This window comes from Paramormyrops kingsleyae, chromosome 23 (assembly GCF_048594095.1).
Source record: "Paramormyrops kingsleyae isolate MSU_618 chromosome 23, PKINGS_0.4, whole genome shotgun sequence".
Taxonomy (NCBI): domain Eukaryota; kingdom Metazoa; phylum Chordata; class Actinopteri; order Osteoglossiformes; family Mormyridae; genus Paramormyrops; species Paramormyrops kingsleyae.
In genome coordinates this window covers 23,751,938-23,773,201 of record NC_132819.1, presented here as the reverse complement: position 1 = coordinate 23,773,201, position 21,264 = coordinate 23,751,938, and the positions used below count along the sequence as shown (strand labels likewise).

The 21,264-nt window shown below is 44.8% G+C and overlaps 1 protein-coding gene and 1 long non-coding RNA gene across 7 annotated transcripts in view; one reads left to right on the top strand and one right to left on the bottom strand.

The window, feature by feature from the left end:
• Positions 1-14,029: 14,029 nt before the first annotated feature.
• On the bottom strand, positions 14,030-16,285 carry LOC140581876 (uncharacterized). The gene is made up of 2 exons (XR_011984922.1): positions 16,200-16,285; positions 14,030-15,977 (listed from the first exon to the last, which is right to left on the bottom strand). It is a non-coding gene; the product is annotated as an uncharacterized lncRNA (long non-coding RNA).
• The window catches only part of thrb (thyroid hormone receptor beta), a 52,551-nt gene continuing 46,666 nt past the window's right edge, over positions 15,380-21,264 (top strand). Inside the window, exon 1 of one of the 6 annotated variants that reach the window (XM_023809705.2) lies at positions 15,380-15,926. The gene's annotated coding sequence lies outside the window, so the exon portion shown is untranslated. Of the gene's footprint in view, positions 15,927-17,373; positions 17,552-21,264 lie in introns of those variants that run through there. The other 5 variants (XM_023809709.2, XM_023809710.2, XM_023809706.2 and 2 more) reach the window with 5 other exon arrangements.

Below are 21,264 nucleotides of genomic sequence, written 5' to 3'. Positions count from 1 at the left end.
GCTCACAGTGAATTGACAGCGAGCGGTGAGAGAGGGAGACTCGGCCGGTCCCAGTCTGCTCGCGAAGGGCGGGGGGGGGGGGGGAGCAATTTTAGCGCCCCATCATTTGTCGCAGTAATAAGATAAAGACCGGACTCGCTTTAGCATACAGAAAAAAAACAACGAGGGATGAATTACGGAGCAAATGCATCATAAGGGACACATTCCTGAATCTATTTTGTTGTTTTTTTTCTTCCCCCAGGAGAGAAATTACTTTTTGTAACACAGATGCCACATTTGGCTTTTATGGTATGAGGCCCATTTAAAAAAAGTTATTAGCACGATTATTTCCTTGCTTAAATTGTTGTTGCTTTCAACACTTTTCCTCGTCAGTTGTTTGGATGGTATCGCGTCCTTAGCCCAGTAGGCTAGCAGCATTAAACATATAGCGATGTGCCCCTTGGAAGGCGAGTCAGAAGACCGCCTTGCTTCGTATTGATTGTTTCTCTCCATGCTTAAGCCTCATGTATATGCATACATTGATGTGCCGCGTTCTCACCTCCATTAACCCAGAAACCAGTCTGGCACCAGTCTCAGTCCCTGTAATCTCATCCCACGTGGCAGTTTCCCCTGTTCAGGCTTGATAGGTCAGCAGGGTATTTATTTTCCTCAATCTTCTGCAGTCTCTGCCCTTTGTCGGATCATGCGGTGCAGGGGACACTCCGGACAGGACCCCCTACAACATGCGGTCAGCAAATCGTTTAAGGCCAACATCTGCTTGATCCTGTGGAAAAAAATCAGTAGGCCATTGGACTGATGACAGAAGAAGCAGGCCGCCAGTCTCCTGGCAGTCTCCCAGCACCACACAAATCTCCTCTGCACAAAGCTATAACTGTCGCATTCATAATCTATGTTCGTTTTCTGCTTCTGGTTTGTGGGGCGTTCATTCAAATGCTCCCACAAGCTGTGACACCAAAGGTGGAAGCTTAGCAGAATTTGCTGCTTTTCCATAAACTGAGCACTGGCACACACTGCCCGCCCCCCCACTAGTAATGGGTGTGGTCCGTCTAAAGGGCTTATATTTTGTAATGCCAATGATAAGTGAAATAGAGGGTCTGGAGAAGGTTCGACACTGGAGAAACAGCTGCAGCCCTGGTATGGTTTTGTTCTCCAAGGTACAATAAGCAGTGCACCGTCAATGGTACAATAAACAGTGCACCCTCAATGGTACAATGAGCAGTGCACCATCAATGGTACAATGAGCAGTGCACCCTCAATGGTACAATGAGAAGTGCACCATCAATGGTACAATGAGCAGTGCACCCTCAATGGTACAATGAGCAGTGCACCATTAATGGTACAATAAGCAGTGCACCCTCAATGGTACAATAAGCAGTGCACCCTCAATGGTACAATGAGCAGTGCACCATCAATGGTACAATAAGCAGTGCACCATCAATGGTACAATAAGCAGTGCACCATCAATGGTACAATAAGCAGTGCACCATCAATGGTACAATAAGCAGTGCACCATCAATGGTACAATAAGTAGTGCACCATCAATGGTACAATAAGCAGTGCACCATCAATGGTACAATGAGCAGTGCACCATCAATGGTACAATAAGCAGTGCACCCTCAATGGTACAAAAATGCTTCTCAGAGGCCATTTCTGCACCTTAAATTAGACTAAAAAGCACATTTGCCTACAGCTGGGTACAGGGTACAATTGGCAGACCCTTGAGGGTACAGCCCCAGTGACTAGTAATTGTACCCTCAAAGGTTTAAACGGGTACTTTTTCCTGACAGTGTACCACCTACCACCCGACAAACGATCTTCTGTATAAGGGAGTGGATGCCATTCTAGCTGGTTAGCTGGCAAGCCGGAAAAATTCATTGCCCTGCAGTTGTTTGTTACACCTGAACCCTGTTTGTTTTCCTTGAGCTCAAGCATCTCATGTAGCAGAACGACTGTGAAGCACCTACAACAAATGTCTAACTTCACCACAGACTTGATAAACATACTAGTGGTATAACAGGCCGTAGCTGATCTGTGGTGGGTACGGATCCCCCCGCCATTCGGCACACACAGGGCATATTACGGGTTTCTATTACAGCTGTGGTTGAAATAATTCTCACAAATACAGAGAAAAGAAACAGCTAGCTATGTATTAAACAATATTACCAAACTCAACAATCACATGGAACAGCTAGCTGGCCCCGGGAATATTGGACAACCGTAGTGCATGTCCTGGTAACTGTAAATAGCCCCAGTTGATTCTTAATGCTTTCCACTTGTTGTGTGTCCTTTACTTTATCATGTGTGAAATCCAGCCCGATCCTCGAGTGTCTCCAGCTGTTCAATAAGTACCGACCATGTGGCCCTTACCGCCTGGCGTTAGACATCCATGTGTTTCCATGTTATGTTTGTCGGGGTAGTGATTGGTGTCTGTCTTAGTCCTTTTAGCACTATAATTAAAAAACTGTCACGTTTCTGCTGCTGCAATATCCGGGTCTGCCAAGCGTTACAGTATTGATTGGTTGTCCACAGTAAAAACGTTACTCTTTGTGACTATTTATTTATTTAGTAGTTACGAACTACATTGTAACTTAAGTAGCAGTGCTGCAACTGACAAACAACGCAGCCCCTAGTTTAAAAGCTAGTGTCAATGTATCATTTAAGGTTCACTTGACAGCTGACCTTACAATCAAACTGCTGCTCAGCAGCCGTGACCCCCTGCCAGTCCTGCTATGCAGTGTGAAAGCGACACACTACAGTGGTCAGGAGCTACAAAAGTCCCAGGTCCAGACAGCCCAGTGACCAGGTTCCGGAACTTGTGCTAGTGCCATTTAGCAACAAATTATGACTTAAGTTGGTTCCTGGACTACAGGGTTGCCGGCTCTCACACTTTCAGACACTCACACTCAAGAAAGAAATCCTGCGGCTAATCTATATTATTCCATTATAAACCAAAAATTAGTTACATATAAAGTGTTTGACGCAATTTGCAAACCCCACAGACTCGTTACAAGGTAATAAAACTCTTACATGCATGTAAATGCATGTGCATGTGTGCGCATGCGTGTGCATGTGTGTGAAGACTTGAAATTGAAACTCTCACTCCAGCCAGGTGACCAAAGTTAGCAACCCTAAGACTAGAGACTCAAGCCTAGCCTAAGATGTAGTATTTGCAGATTAAGTTGCACTAATTGGGGATGATGCAGATGATGCAGGTTTGAGCATCTGGTCGATGTCACATTGGCTACTCGGGCACTCAGCTCTGATCTCCTACGCTGTGCGAATTTCAGCACAAGCCAATCTGTCCAAACTCGACTCTGTGGTCTCTGAACGTGGGGAACCCTACTGACCACCTGCAGTGTGGTGGATCCACACAGCTTTACGTCACTTGAATATGACTCTGACTCCCACGGCCCCATGGTCCCATGCCATGTACTGACTTTATTGCTGCCTATTTATGATTATGTATTACACCTCTTCATTGTCCGCCTTATCTTCATTGCAGTACCTTACCTGCAAGTTCCAGGCATTAACACGTCCCTCCCATGCACCCAACGGGAAGCGGCTGGCGCCAATTTAATGCCAATTGACGCAGTCGCTCTTGAGCGGCAGTGCGGAAGCAACCGGCGAAACGATTTTTATTTATTTGTTTGTTTCAAAGAGAGAGGTAGCGCACCAAACATGTAGGCAGCGCGCAGGACTGATGGATGGGGAAAGGCGCAGCCGCTTGGGCGGCTTTGACAAATGCCTGCACAGCAATTTTTTTTTCTCCATTATAAATGCGAGCAGGAAATACTAACCCATCACTCGCAGCTCATCTGTTCTGTTTTCCTTCTTTTCCCACCCTCCGCTGCATATATTTACAAGCCTGTGGCATTACTATTATTTTCCTCCCCGAAGGTGAAGTCAGCAAACCTGCCGTAGTGCCATTTATATTTCAGAAGCGTTGGGAGACTGATTGAGGAAGGATTTACGCAGACAAACCCTCAACTGCTGCCCCTCCACGCGGAGATCGGCGCCGATTCCTTCGTGACGGAGTTACGAAGAAACAAATTAAAATTAAAAACGACGAAATCGGTGGAGAGAGATCACTAAGATAAGAGCCAGATAAATCTTTCCTGGGAGAAATATGTTTAAAATAAAGGTAAATGTTTGTGTTTTTAAGTCTTAAGGGGGAGAGTAATGTTTGGGGTAACTGCAAATAGAGCAAGATTGTGCATATTTGCAGTAGGATGTGAGGTTTGCACCGTTTCTTTTGATGAATGCTGGAGTTTTCCTTGAAAAGGCGTGAACTTACATTAAGTTACATTGCTTAAATGTGTGTAGTTCTAAATCTAAATACTGACTGAAAGAAAAAAGTTACCATTTATTTTATCAAGCCTCATTATTTTTACTGTAGTTGTTAAATCCTGCAATGGGTTGGTTCCCAATGTTGAGTTATTCCCTGCCTTGTGTCCGTAGATTCCGGGAGAGGCACCCCCGCAACCATGGACAGGATAAGCGGTTTCAGAAAATGGATGGATGGATGGATAGATGGATGGTTAAAATACAAAAAACAGATGTGTACAGTGTCCACGAGCGCTGCTAGAGATTTTGGGCCCCATGAAAGCATATCATATTGGGCCCCCAACCCAAACCGATCTAATTATGTTTCACATATTTTAGGGCCCCTGTCACTCAGGGGCCTTGGAATAATCATAATCCCCCCCCCCCTCTTATGGTGCCCCTGATGGTGTAAAAAAAAAAAATTTTGAGTGTGATTCAATAATAGATGCAGAATGGTTGTAGAGCCATTCATATGTAGCAAATGGGAACTACAGTGGTGTTTAATGTGTAACTGTGCCTTGACAGTGGCTATTAATATGTTATTGAATGTACGCATATGGCTGCAGAGGTCATTAATACCTAACAGCCACACCACTGCAGGGGATATTAATATGTAACAACTGGCTACACGGGTGTAATTACAGCGGTGTTTAGTGTGTGACAGGTGACTGCATGTGTATGATTACAGAGGTCATTCTGGGCAATAGGGGGGCAATAATTCAATGGGGGGACATTTGGTTTGTACTGTAGTCCACCTACTTGTAGTTTTATTATACAATACAAACAGTGTATAAATCTACCCATGCATATCCCATTAACTGCAACTGCAGTATAGGGTCACGGTGTAACTGGAGCCCATTGCAGGAAGAACAGGGCAGTATGCAGGCGACAGGCTGGACGGGATGCCAGCTGGAGCCCAAAAGCACCAAGAGTAATCCATGCTCCTCGTGTATGGGAGGAAGCTGGTTATAAACCCAACTAGTGGCAAAACTCAGAGGAATTTAATGTAAAAACAGTTAGTTGATGGTTATGTGTGTGTGTGTGTGTGTTATCATTATCTGTGTGACACACCTGCACTACACACCTGTAGTGATGAATGCATCACCACACAAGATCTCTTTGGGTTCTGTGGTTGATTGATCATCCTGGCACAGGCATCCACCAATTAAACCTGCGGAGGGGGGGGGGGGGTCATTAACATACTCACTCCCTACACCCTGTCGACGCCCCGCTTCATCATCTCCCCCAAAGGCCCTTACAAAGCCTTACTGATCCGCCTGTACAGACGACTATAAACCCAACTAGTGGCAAAATGTGAAGCAGGGCACAGAGTGGATGGGGGTTGAAAATAATGAGAAATGCGGTAAGAAATGGTCTAATAAGAGGATATGATTAGCTTTTCTGGCTGTGCAATCTGCAAATTACAAATAATCGTGTTTTTTCCACTAATGGCTATGTGAGTGTTGCGTGAGGTTTCTGGTTATTTGCCTTAAAATAGTGCATTATGCATTTTTTTGTTCCCAGTATTGAACAGCTAATTGTGCTTAAAAGGACACTTGTATTCTGTTTACATCCTGGTGCTGGAACAAAGCTCCTGTGCACAGGCAGGTGTGGAGATAATTGGGACCTTTTGTTTGGAACAGTGCTCGCAGTGACATCACCGATCCAGCCCAATGGAGGGTAACGTCACTACGAGCTGGGGGAGAGGAGGTTGGGAAATGAGGGTGATGGTGTTGCCCCCCCCCACCCCGCAAACCTGCAGCCCGGTAACAATGGAAATGCTAGCCAGGATGGTTCCTCGCAAACTCAGCATCTATCACGTGGGCCCCCCCCTCCGAGCACATCACATACTGTACAGTCATTATGCAGGCTCATCCCAGAGCGACTCCCTGACAGTCCGCGACTCCCTGACAGTCCGCGACTCCCTGACAGTCCGCGACTCCCTGACAGTCCGCGACTCCCTTGTATCCTCCATCGGAACCCAACCATGTGCTTAAAGCATTTTCGTCCGGGTTTTGCTGACAGCAGAAAGTCCCGCTTCAGATGGATGTGTCTGTGCGTACGCTCGGTGACGGGTGACTGCTCGACTGGCACTCGCCGCCAACGGCGACGTCAACAATGCCTCCGCACGCTTCACTCCAACCCTGTGATGCACTGGAGTTCATATGGCCCAGTTGTAAGAGTATTCCCAGCGGGTACGGTCCATCTCTGGCTTACCTTAGGTCGACGCGTGACGTCTGTGCGAGAACCATGAAAATTGTGATATGGCTCAGGTGTGAACTAACAGCAAATATAAAGAGCAGTAGTCAACAGGCTAAATCTGTTACCTTTAGTGATAATCTGTGTGTCGGGCAGGTATCTCTTTACCAGGTGTTTATCATCCATCCATCCATCCATCCATCCATTCATGCATCCATGCATCCTTCAAGGCAGGCCATTGGTGTCAGGTGCAGGAGGCGGTGGTACCCTCATCCGTGGGCTGTCTGACCGAGCGAGGAGAGAAAGCACAGGCGGTTAGCTTACACTCGCTCGGCGAACCCGAGATGCACTGAGGAAGACCGTCCCTATCAGCAGCCACCAGCCACCACTTAACCTTCCTCATGAACGGTTTCCCAGACGACCGTGTTGCTGTCCACTTGAGTGGTGCTGATTGAGGACCATTGGTGCACGGAGGACTTCCTTTGGGTTGCTGTATGACACCACCTATCCATCCATCCATCCGTCCATCCATCCATCCACCCATCCATCCATCCATCCACCCGTCCATCTTCCAAATCCATTGCAAAGTACACAGTATATACAGACTCATCTCACTTAACCACAGGAGGAAGCAGGAGATATGCAGGACATGGAAAGTCCTTGTATGCAGAGTGGAAGCTCCACATATAATCGGGATACTAACATATTGGTTAATCTAATACACAAAATTCTTAATGTCCCAGATATGTGCATTTCCTGGTTCTTGGACGAGGTTCTTAATGGTTGTGAAAACTGCTACCACGTACTAAACTTGCATCTGACTGGCTGGCCCCTGATTGGCTGGTGTAAGCGGGGTACCGGCGTGAACGTTAAGGTGCAGGGAGGCTTCCAGGCCTGCTCAGTTAGGGGTACAGCAGCCTGCCTGATTGGATGGGCCGCCAATACTACACCTAACCACCTGTAGGGATCACTGGAAGTAACCGACCAATAGAGGGTGCTATAGTCCCACACTTAATGTGTCTGTAAATGTTATATGCAGCTATACATTTTCACTTTCTCATAACAGAAACATGGCAGAAAATGCGAAGGGATTTAAATCCCAGCCCCGTTAACTAGAACTAGCCGTGTTTCTCTTGCAAAGTGATGTTTATCCATAACTGCTTATCCAAGGAGAATGTCACGGTCAGCCAGGAATGTACTCCGGGAAGCAGGAGAAATCTGCGCCAGTACATAGCAGAGTGTAAATTCACATCCTGCGGGTAATTTAGAGACAGCAACTTACATCAAGAACCTTTAACCTACGGGGGAGAAAAGCGGAGCAAGAAACCCGAGGAAACCGCAAACGCAAAGAGAACGGGGGGCTGGAATGCTATGCGCTGAGCCATTGTACCAACCAACTAACCGCCGTTTAAAAATAAACTTCAAGTGCGTATTTATACAATAACGATAATTTATACAATAACAATGATCACGTTCCGATATTTTTTACCTAAAGAAACAGCAGCAATGAAACAAAAACCCCGGAGGAGACACGCCACACAGCTGCCCGTTAAGACAACATATTGCCAAGATTCATTTCATAATCTTATGTTTTTGAAATACAAGTTGAATTCACATCATTCCATTAAATTTAAGTTAATATAATGTTCTTCCCCTGAAAAAGCTTGTTTTTCTTCAGTTCCGATCTACTGCCACACGATGGCAGTAAAGGGTTACGTGGAAAATCGACTGGCCTCTTAAAATTTACAACGGAGTAGTTTTCCGATTACGGGGAAAGCAGTACAACGTGAGATAATTAACTAAGTCTGATGTCAAGCAAGCTGTGAACTGATTCACCCCGCTGATAATCTGAATGACTAATAGGAATAGAATATGTTATAAAACTGACTTAGAGTTTATGGTCAGGGAAACGCGTGAGATCAAGAGAAGTTTATCTAGGCTACTTTTGAGTTGAGCTTATTATTGCTAGTGGTCATATAAATTTTTAGTGCAATGTTAATGGTCTGGAAATAATATATTGTTCTGCAAGTCTAAAAACGCACCAAAAGGGCACCAAGGTCTTCAAAAGTTTCTGTAAATCATATCTTATCTAGTCATAATGTCTTATTGAGCACAGGGACGGATAGCTGTAAAATAAAGCAACGATATCCATGCTGGCTTGAGTAAAAGCGAAAATCCAATGTCAAAGTCTGGTCTGGGATGAGCGCCACGCTTCCAGGAGTTTCCTTGCACACCAGCGTATAATATGGCGCACGAATCTGCACTTATTAACCATCGCCGAAGCCAAGGAGAGTCGGGCTTGAAGCATAGATGGAAATCCTTTTAGATTCCGGATCATTTTTTGCTGAAGCGACGAGATACACAATTCGTATACACAACGCTCGCTGATCCCTCATCTTAGAGGAGATTGTAGGGTTTTTTTTGCTCCGTATATTTTGCTGATGTATATATAGTTTCCGCATTTTTAAATGTTTATAATTTACGATGAATTACCATTATAAAAACCCGTTTGATTATAAGCTGTATTTCGGATCAGTAATACGTTTTATATTTTTACTATGAATATCAGTATATGATAAGAGATCGTCAGTTTTCCGTTATGACTCCAGTGCGGTCCGAAAGCTTTCAGAAGAGCACGCGCCTTGAAAACAGGGTCCTGTCCCGTAAAATATGCTTATTTTTAGATACGGGTGACTCAGAACGCGCTTCGTGAGGGCCCTCCGCCTTCCTGCTGATCTTTCTCTTTTTTCGATTCAGAGTTTGAACCGAAACAGCCCCGCAGATCACCGTCTAAGCTGTCGAGGACAGCGACAAAATAACATTCAATTAGCCTATAACTCGCCACATGACACTAAGCACAAGTTTAGGACGAGGGGGTGGGTCTCAGATATTCTCGATGAGGGTGGGGCATGGATATGGCGCCCTCTGTGTACTCCTGTCATTACGGTTGGCCTCGGGACAAGTAGGGGGGTGGGGGTGGGTCATCTGTTATTTTCCGGACTGTGGGGCTTGACGCTTCATCCTTCAATAAAGATCGCCCATGGATCTGCCCCTGAAGGGCCCTGACTGTCTGATGCAAGCATTTTTAATTAACCTTTTTTAAAATCTCTTTTGTAGAAAGAGACAATTCGCCTTAAACATATTCAAATATTATTTGCATACGTGCTTAGTGAAAGTGATCGTTTTATCTGGACAGAGCACTTTCAGTCTATGTCCGCTTAGTAGGCCTACTCTGTGCCAGCCGAAAGACTTTCTCAAGTTCCAATAAAAATCTAGGTTTCCTCAAAGAAAAATCTGAGTTCAGTTAACGTTCGTGTTAACATCTCGGCTGATAGCTGGTACGTAATATATGCTTATTAAAATAGCGATATGCTTGGCGTTATTATTCTGTTACGTGAGGCAAAGCTTTGATGTAAATACTATCTGTCAAAACAGCTTCAATGGTCTGAATGCCAGTTAACCATTATAAGATGTGGTTCACCCAGACTACTTGGTTAAACATGGGTTTAAAAGTTGCCTGTTACACGGTTACAGATTTAAGTTATCCGACACACTGTGGCAGAGTTTTCATTTCATCACATCCATCTTGATTATAGACATCACTGCGCATGGGAGACATGGGGGATCTCCTTCCGCCAACCAGGGCTCAGCGGCAAAGCTTTAACGGTGCTGCCCCCTGCTGTTTATGTGTAGAATGCACAGTTCAAATGAGGTTAGGCGGGGTACCGTTTTGTATTATCAACTATAGCAAGTCCCTGTATTATTTTTAAATGCATAGAACTACAGAATTGTTTTTGCCGACTTTAGGAGCTTCCCAGTAGTCCCAGTATTGCTAATGAGCTCATATATGTGGAATTATATGTGTTAAAGAAAGACGTTTATATTAAAATATATATTTAAAAAAAGAAATGTTAGCTCATATACAAAGTATGTAAGATGGCTTTTCCCCCTTTTTTCACCCTGATACCACTATGACATTGATGGCAAAGCTATTGGCTTAATTGACTGGAGGGATTCCGTAAACAAACAGGCAGCAGTGTTTACAAACACCAGCTCTTCGTTACAGGCAGTTCCGGGTGGGAGGTTCCTATATAAAGAGAATGGGCCTCATTTCCACCGCTTCCTGTTCCTTCCATGCACATGCTGGACGGGCTGCCCCACGGACGCTGAGCGCGGTGCTCGCCAGAGCTAATAAGCTGAAATGCTAAACCTGCCAGATGAAATATGGGGAATGCTTGCGATTATTTGGGATGCATCACAGAGACCAGTGTATTCCAGCTGGGAATCATGGAATAAGTATATAATGAAAACATATATATATAAAAAAACATGTATTCTATATTAGATGAAGTAGCACATCCAGTTGTTCTCTCCCTACCCAATTTATCTGGCACCAGTCCCACCAGTCACACCAATAATGATGCTCTGAACCATATTTTGTTCTGCTTTCAAGGCCGTCCCCATTTCCGCAAAGAGCTCCAACATCGCAGATTAAAGTAATTCCCTGGCCTCCCCCACCCTACACAGCATATAATGTGACAGGAAGCCTCTGATTTCTCAAATGCAGCCTCTCAGAGAAATAAAATAACGATTGGAGGACAGACATTTCCTACACTCTTTGCTTTGACCTCTAGCCGCAATCCCATCTCGCATTCTGAAGCCCGGACGCAGCTTCCCTCTCTTTCCCAACTACCAATAAGGAAAATAAATTGTAAAATAATTTGTAGCTCAGAAATGCTCATTAGTGACCATCATCTCCGTATGCAACCGCAGCACCGGAGGCCACAGACGCTGCTGTCTGATGCATTTCGGATGAAAAATGGTGACAGCGGAGTGGGAGTTTGTTACGAAAGATGGGATTTGCCTTGTGCTGGCAGACGACTCGGTGAAATGGTCCTCCTGAGCAGAACATTGCTGTCAGCTCCAGGAGGGAGTGAAGTCATATTAGATTTACTTTGTCCCTCTTGCTCTCTTTTTGTGTCTTAACTCAGTTCCCTGCTGCTATCAGAAGAACATTGTCCCATTTGTTTTTCTGGCACTGAATTTTGATTTTTGGTTGTTTTTGTTTTTACCCCTCTCCTACTCATTTCTCCACTCTCTGCCTTCTCTCACTCTGTCAGGATTCCACAACGCTTCCTCGCTGCGCTTCAAACATTAAGTTTTCCGGTGGGGCGAATTGGCACTTGCTTAAACCACGTCTGGCAGCGTCGATCATTGTGTTTCGCTGTGATTTTTGTGTCAGTCCATATCGGGGTTTTTGATGGGTCACATTCTCTCCGTGTCCTGCCCTGTTGCTGCACGGTAAGAGATCGGTTTACACGCCGTCTCTTATTTCAGATGTACAATATTAGCTGATGGCTGCTAACCAGCACTGCTACTTCAGGATATGAAAGCTGTGTCGTGACCCCCCCCCCCCCCACCAATCTCCCTCCTGCCTCACTTTAAATATCATAGTATATATTGTGCTACTTTCATTATTGTGTTATTGGCTGTTAAATATGATCACTCGTCTTACATAACAGAAAGTCATTATGGGTTTCAGTATTTCGATTAAACGACTTCCATAAAGAATGCATTTCAACCTAAAGGATGATGAAAGGGCAGAGTGGTCACATGACGCCCCTCAGATCTCCAGGCTGAGCGCCTCTCTGTGGTCTGAAGGCCTTTGGTGCTGGGAAGCTGGGAAGCGCAGCGGTTCATTCTGTGGTTAGAGCCACACGTGTCTCGCTGCAGCAACACACCTCTGGTTATGTTACCTAATTATTTTCATGGCTGGGGCGGGTCGCTGAGTGCTGAGACACATAGTGCCAATACCAGCACTCTGTTTACTCAACTGCAGAGTTTCAAACTTCCTTTGGCATTAACCCCAGCACCAAAAACTGTGCGCTGGGAGCTGCATGGAATGGGCTTCCATGGCTGAGCAGCTGCACGCCTCACATCACCAAGCGCAGTGACATGCTTTGGATGGTGTAAAGCTCGCCGCCACTGGACCCTACAGCAGTGGAAATGTGTTCCGTGGAGTGATAGATCAGGCTTCTATGTCTGGCAGTCTGATGGAAGAGTCTGGGTTTGGTGGATGCCAGGAGAACTTTACCTGCCTGACTGTACTGTGCCAACTGTAAAGTCTGGTGGAGGAGGGATAATGGTATGGGACTGGTTTTCAGGGACTGGGCTAGGCCCCTTAGTTCCAGTTAAGGGAACTCTTAATGCTTCAGCATACCAAGATATTTTGGATAATTCTATGCTTCCAACTTTGTGGGAACAGTTTGGGGAAGGACCTTTTCTGTTCCAGCATGACTGTGCCCCAGTGCGTAAAGCAAGGTCCATAAAAACATGGTTGAGTGAGTTTGGTGTGGAGTAACTTGACTGGCCCACACAGAGCCCTGACCTCAACCCCATCAAACACCTTTGGGATGACATTGTGAGCCAGACCTTCACGTCCAACATCAGTGCCTGACCTCAGAAACGCTCTTCTGGATAAATGGGCAAAAATTCCCATAAACACTCTCCAAAATCTAGTGGAAGAGCGGCAGCTGTTATAGCTGCACAGGGGGGACCGGCTCCATATCGATGCCTATGGATTTAGAATGGGACGTCATAAAGGTTCCTGTAGGTGTAATGGCCAGGTGTCCCTATACTTTTATCCATGTAGTGTATCTTTTAAAAATATATGATTATAAGAATTATATTGCCCATGAAATAGCATCAGATAAAGAAGTGCTGAAGTCTTAAAAACAGATCTGATCACCTCACCCCCAATCAAGAAAACCAAGTATCGTATTATTTCCCACACTGATGCCCAAATTGTCAGTTTCGATGGAATAGAAACTAAACCCACTGGGTATTAATTGTGTCGCTGCCAAAGGCCATTTTCTCTTCCATTGGCTTGTTACCACATTGTACATTGTGATAGATGGCTTGATAAAATTCTGCCATATAAAAAAAGCACACAGTGCATACCTGGAATGATAACCCTTCATACACGTGAGAACATGTTGTGGTGTCGATAAAAAAAAATAAAAAAATCCCAAAGTCCAGACCAGGAGTGTCATCAAAGTAAACACCTGCCCACATAGGACTGCTACGTTCATCCAGAACCGGCAAATAAACAGTCTGCCTCGGTTTTAGCGTCTGAAAGACCCACAGCAAACCCATATTCCCCCATAATCGCGATCTCGGTGTTAGGTTACTGAATCTGTGCACCTGGTGGACATTTCAACCTTGATATCCTTGATATCCCACCCCCGCCCACTCAAACATATAGCCTCTATAAGTTCCAGTTGGATGGGGCCGTGCTGGATAATTTTGCAGGGATTTTCCAGCTTTTTATTGGACACAGAAGTCAATAATTCCCCAATGTAGCATGCAATAGCATTGTCAAAGTTAATATTACAAGATCTCCATACCACCTGGGGTCCACATTAATCTGGAGGATAACCTTATACACCCTCTCCTCACAATGTCTGTTACAGAAATAATCCCAGGAACAGAGGAATGAAGAGCAAACTTCAGGGAAACGGTGATGTATTTAGAGAGAATGGACGTCTTCTAGGGTCCCATCATATTACTGTAAGGCAGAAATGTACATAAAGGAACTAAGAACTTATGAAAGACATTATGCAGAATTTACACACCACGCATACCTTTATGTAGCACGTCAACCACATATCCATGTAGACCTATGTGGTTTTCATCCATCTAACTCATCTCTACCATCATACTATGAACTCCCTGTATTCACGGTCTGCCGGAAAGTTTTTTTCTTCTTTAGAAATACCCCGACAAATCCAATATAATTTATCACCACATACTCCGAAATCAGAACACAAGAGGATAAAGTCACCCCCAGAGGGGCTAATCTTACACACAGCTGCTTTCGTACAGGCTTTTATCCAGAGTGACTTACAATTTTACCCATTTATACCCTCGGACATTTTCCGCGGCGATGCGGGTTAAGTACCTCGCTGAAGGGTACTACGGCCGCCCCCCCGGGATTTGAACTGGAAACGCATCGTGTTACGGGTCCATGTCTTATATCAACGCCATATGCCGCCCTGTATCTTTTTTTTTTTTTTTGGGGAGGGGGGGTGATGGGTCTGTGTAGGTGTCGTATCTGTCCTCGTTCGGTTACCTTTCCTGTTTTCCCCGTAGTCTGCCAGCCTCGTTATCTGATGATGTGAATGTCCCCGCAGACACACGGCAATTTACGAGCATTTATGTACCGACGCTAATGCTGCACCAGGGGGGACAAAATCAAACGTGTGCGCCGACAAGCTGGGAACCGGCGGCTTATGGTCGCACGCCGGTCCCATGCACTCCGACCCCCAGAAAAGTGCAAGACTGGCCATAAGGCGATTCCAGCTGGCCAGGTGATGGATGGTTTAAAGAGCGTTTCCATGGATTTTTAAGCCGCTCGAGCAGGGAAAATCAAAGCCGAGTAGGATAGTGTTCATTTACCTATAACTGGAATCTGGATCGCGTGAATTATTGCATAGAATAACTAAAGAAATTTAACTGGAAATTGCGTTTCACTTTCTTAAAAGCCCGGCGGCGGGGTTCGGTAACGGTGTCATTTATTGTTTCATGAGAATGGTTTTAAGTACGAATAGAAATCAACTTCTAAACCAAGTTTTTCCGAAGCTTCCTGAGACCTCGCGCTGTCTTCTTTCAGTTTTCTTAATTTCCTTTTCACACGAATCACCGTGATAAAGCCGTCTCACAGCTATGCATTGCAACTTTTATCCTCAAAGACATTTAAATGGCTCTAAAAACAGAAATACAAGTAAAAAACCATCGCTCCTGTCAAGCCCTGCTCACTATCATATAACATACAGTTGCTGCGCAACTCAGCCTCAAATCGGCGTTTCAAGTTACATTTATCTGCCTGTGTTGTATAACAGTCTGACACCCAAATAAATTTCTGAAAGACTTTCAATTTGATAGCAGCACTGTACAACGCTACGTTACCAGTTTGATTTTGGTGCACACAGACTAAAAATCGCTTTGAGGGGATAAAAACACGTTTGAGGGGGAAAAAAGAGAAAAGCTGCGACAAACGCCACCGCAAGAATAGGGGGTTGGTATTTAGGGGAAATCTGCGGTTCACATATAGATATTTTTCTTCTGCCGCCTTGAAGCGTGAGCGAAATGTTAAGCGAGCGGAGTTAAAGCGCAGGCCGTGAGCGGAGCGGCGATCGAGGCGAAGGGGCGAGGCTGCTGCTGTCGGCCGCCGACAGAAAAGCCAGCAGCTCTCTGATTCCCCACAGCGATCAATCCGGGCTCTGCAGTGTCGGATCGGCGTCTTATCCCCGGGTCCATGTTGAAGTTGATGTGTCCGGACTCTTTCGCTTCGCCTGGGTCATTTCAGGGCACGCACGGCATCCGCTCACCTCCAGTTCTTGCAGGTAAGAGCCCGGTGTCGGGTCCGGTTCGGGTGCAAGGAATGGGGGGCACACCTTTACGATCCGCAGCAAAATAATGAATAATAATAATAAATCATACACATCATCTCTCTTTTCGAGCTGCGTAGAAAGCTTTGGCATTTTGTTTCAGAAACCCTGTCAGTATTACAGCCAGTGGAAAAATTGTGCCGGAAAAAGTGACGTCCCCCCAAAATACAGTCGACCGAAATTATGCCAACTATTTCTAAAATATTTTTTACAACGCGAAATGCTTACTTTTATAGGCCGTCTATCGTTTCTAGTATTCTTTGTCAGGGGTTTTTTATGTCGACTACTCCGAGGAAGTGTTAGTTTAATGGCCGTCTGATATTCAGATTTTATGTGGGCGGATTTGAAATCGATTTTAAGAATTAAAACCTGCACGTTTGGAGCGTTTACTTATACATAATTTGAAGTGAAAAGAGCTGGTCTGTAAGCAAAAGAACAGGTGTCATTTGCATTAGCTTATGAAAATCGATTTTATTTTCTCAGTAACAGCCGTAGGTTTCATTTCGTGCACATAAAATTCTTGAGTCCAGAAGGAGTGAATTATTGGGGGTTTGCTATACTTTGCAACTTTTTATGTCTGTCTGAGCGTCTTCTATTTAATTGTTTGCCAGTCGTTTATGTATTTAACATCTGCCTGTTGAAATCTATTTGTCGTGTAAGCAACGTTGAGGTTTTTAACTCTTTACAGAACATCACAGGCGATTTCGCGTCCATTCTTTCATGCAGCACGGCAGACTTCGCCGTAATATTTATAACGTATTCTATTGCACCAGTTTAATTAATTCACATTGACTTACACTTAACGACATCATTTTTGCTGTGTTACTTTGTAGCGCTTTATTCTCTGCATACCGCATGTAGTCTGCCAGAGGTCCCGCTTACGTCACTGGCAGTTATACTTTTATACCAGTTATTAGTAGCGCATGTACATTTGAAGGAATAGTTGCAGCTGGTATTTGTAACACATTTGCATGTGTATCGTGGTCAAGATATTAACTTCAATTTGCTCGATATGAGAACTTTAATAACAATAAAAACGCTTACTATATTATTTCAGTGTAGGCCTACGTGAAGTATAGATTACAGTAATAAATACCCAAACTTCTATACCATTCAACTGTATACCATTCCACACTTGTCTTCAGGCGAATTTGGTCTTGATGACTCGACTGTCTTTACGCGTATTGAACAAATAAAAAGCGATATGGAGAATGATTTATATTAACAGTAGTATAAGCTATAATGTAATTAATTATGGCTATATATTAACCCAGAACAAAAGAAAACCAGTCGCTCATTCACTATGATTTACGGCTGTTTTATTATTACTATTATTAATTTCGTTACTGTACCTGAAATGTCAAGAGAGCCACGTGGATATGATTGTCCCTCTGGAGCTGCCGTAGAGGGAAAAAAAGATTTCGCTACATGCGATGTATCAGAATTTTGGACGATCGGAGATTCTGCTGAGGGTCATTCCAGGTCAAACGGGGTCCGGGCAGCTGCGCGGCGAGATCAACAGCTGAGACCGCTCCGTGAGTACGGTACATTAACGACCCTGGCGATCATTAACCCGTTCTGTAAGTACCGTAATTAGCAGTCAGCATTTGTGGAAAAATAATATATGCAGTCAAATAAAAATATAAGGGTTTCGGAACAAGCTTCTGGTCGTTGCAGAGGGGCAGATGACGTTGAAGAAGTGATTGATTTCCGGCATTCATATGCAGAAAGTTCATTTTCGCGTATGTTTAATTAGACTGCAGTATGGCAGCAGCTTGCCCGTTTGTAATGCATTGCTTATGCTCGCGTATTACTTTCTTGCGCAATGTGCCGCTGAATGGAAGCGCTGATTGCAAGCTGACAGCTGTCAGTCGTTCTGTGCTATTTAGCAGTCAGAATCGTAGCTGTCGGCGGCTCCCGCTATTCTGCGTAGCTGTATGCGGAATAAAAAGGTTTTTTGTGACACCGTATTTATTATTAGTAGTAGTATTGTTGTTGTTGTTAATAATAATAATAATAATAATAATAATAATGACAATAATAATAATAATATTAGGGGTCCAAACGCAAACTGTGCTGGATATCTATTGTTTTGTTGTTGTTGTTATTATTATTCATAATAATAATAATAATAATATATTTTATTACGTTGATAAAATTAAAGAAGCGTCTTAGTGGACTGCTAGACTCACTAGGACGCATAAAGGAGCCCCCCAAAGTAAAGATTTTAACAATAAAAAAAAATGGACCAGAGGCACACTCGCGTGGTCAGAGGCCCCCGGGAAATTTGAGTTGTCAGCCCCCCCCCCCCGCTATATTTTCCGCGATGGTGTTGTTGTAAATCAGTGGTAAAAGATGTGGCCCGGGGTTGAGGGGGGTTACATTTTTATTATGCAAGGTTAGTCGGTGTCCCATTTTAGCGGGGGGCCTTGCGTATGTCTGATGTCAGGTCTTAGCCTTCTCCCATTTTCGTAAACATACGGAGGGTATTAATCATAAGATTAATAATTGACATGGCGATTTTCATTATATAATATTAATGCTTACATGGTGGGTTGATCTTGTATAATGTTACAGGTGTGAATCAGCTGCTGTTTTGATCAAAGGATTGTCAGATTTTTAGGCTAAGATTGGCAGCCCCCGTACAGCAAGACAATGCGGTTTGTGCACTAATTAGAGCAATATTTTTGTTAAATATTACCCTGTCGTCACATACAAACAACTGGGAGTTTAATTTGATTCTCGGTCATTTAGGCCTTGAAAGTTCAATTATGTCATCGCAGTGAAAAAAAAATGGGACAACTGAGGAAAGTCAATCAATCGTGCCTTTTAAAGGAGGCGTTCTGAATGCCTCTGGGTTTGAACCCACCTGCTGTTCTGTTTGCGTATGACAGTCTGGGTGGCTAAGCTCCTGTTAGCTCATGGTGGGCCCCAGCCTGCATTTGCAAATTGTGAGGGGGGGGGGGTGTACACAGCCTTAAGTAGTTTTTGAACACACAAACAAAGACCTTTTTGTACTGTGATCAAATGGTACCTCAGATCCACTCAGTACTTTGACCCCAACACTTACTTGCATATTGCTGCCATTATGAGTAGCTTAATATTTATCACTAATAACTAAGTAACTAAGTCTCTCTACATGGATGGCTAGAACATCTCAGCGTTTTGCCGTTTGGTGGTTGGCTAACCTTCTTGGGCCATAAGGCGGTATAACTTAGTCACCTTTATTGAATTTGCAGGGGTCATTTTTGCAGTATGGTGTAATTCTGCTTTGTCTTAGAGGTGCTTTCAGCAAAGATGATGTTTTAGCGTAATGCTAGTTAGAAAACAAAGCGAGCTGTTGTTCTTGATCTGTCCTCAGTCCTGAGGGCTGTTCCACGAAGCCGGATAACTTTTTAAGGTAGTCTGGGCTAAATGTAAGGGAACTAACTTCATGGAAAACCCCCCCGTTACCAAGATTGAGCCTAGAAACCTTTAGGACACAAATGATGAAGTATTTTAATGTGGGGGAAAATAAATGGAACGAAGGCCTTTTAAAGGTATAGCGTATTTTTGTAGGTTATATGTGATGGTTGTAGGTTCCCTGCGGTATTTGCTGGCCTTGTTGTGCCCCATGGGTGACATCCAGCCACCCTGACACACTCTAAACGACAAAAACGTGCCAGAAGGATTCTGGATCTTTCCAAGTCAGACGAGAGTGCTGGGTTTTCCCTGGGTGTCATCAGCATCCCTGTATTCTGCGAGATTTCGTTTGTAATGCTTTGTTTATGGACTATCATGGATGTACGATCACACACCTGGATCAAATCATATGGACCCCATGACCGGACTCGTCCAGCGATTCCTGCTGCGCTCTGCAGGTGGGGAGTAGAACATTACTCAGCTGGAGAATGTCCAGATAAGACCTTTAACACCTACATTTGCTGCTTGCCAACCTCCTCCGGTCTGGGGCGAGCGGCTGATAAGCATTATTGAAACGATTAGTCGTGCATCTTGCCGGCAGCAATGTTTGCGGCTCTTGGCGTCCGGGACTCAGGTCTTCCTGTTCCTTTTACTCCCACAGCCGGTTCCCTGGAAGGACGTCGCCTTTCTCACGGCCCATATGTTCTCCCTAACTCCATTTTATGTCTTCTTGACATCGGCTGCTACAGGTTGCCGGTATTTCGGAAAAACGCCAGCGGCAGAAATGTGTGGCGGACTTGGCGCACCGGCGGCCTCCGTTTGTTTGTTCTGTTTCTTCGGTAAGCTAAGGAGACTCCTGCTGCCGACACGTTAGACATAACCACTGCCCCGGGTTCGAACACCAAGGCTTCCCTCAGAAATCTCCTGCCCCCTTTCCCTTCAAATGGCTCCCCCAACCTTTGCCACTTTTCATCCCAAAGCCACAAGGAGCATCCCGTCAGTATCGGAATGCAGGAGGAAGGAGCTCGGATGGATCCGGGTCCTGCACGTGCGGCACTGGCAGGTAGCAGCTTTGCATTTCCACAGCATCCATCCGTTTGCTCTTTAGCCCGTTCGTTTGTTTTTCTCTCCCTCTCATCCTGGTGCCAGGACTGTTTATTTTGTTCGTTTCCATGCGCCGTCAGCGCATTCGCCGTTAAACTGCAGCAGGCCGCGCATGTGAGCGGCTCGCCTTCGTGGACGTACATCTGTAACTTATTACCGCATCTCTGCCAGATTCCCCCCCCTCTTTTGGGCTGACGTTGCTGTTAAATACCACCGCGTTGCCCGTGATTATCGTGGCATTAGACGTATTACCACTTGTGCTCATTTACGACGTTGGACATCTTCCCTGCGGCGTGATATTTCTCCCCTCAGGGGCGGGGGCAGACTGACATCATGTCAGTGATATAGAGACACATGTAATCCGGTGGAAGTGAAATTGAAAAATCGTGCACATTCATTACTTTGAAATAGTTCACAGGTCGCATGTCGGTAGAGTGAAGATCACAGAAAGGTTTTGAAGATTGTTTTTTCCAGTAATTAAAGAAATTCCTGCTAGAGGTGCTGAGAGACGGACACCCTCATGATTGGGTACCAGGCCCTGCACGGTCTTTGTGGTGCGAGAAGCCGAATCCTGCTGTGCTCACGACTGGTCCTGGATCTTGCTGTTGCCCTTAATCATGGTTCTGAGTTCCTCGAGTTCAAGGCAATCAGTCGCAGTGCTGAGGTTTTTACTCATGTGCCAAGCGTGAATTTCTGCATGTTTTTGTGGGTGTTCCATGTAATTAAATGTTTTAGAGGCATGCCTTATCCGGCCTTCCAGAAGTGGAGAGGATTTGCACGGGATGCA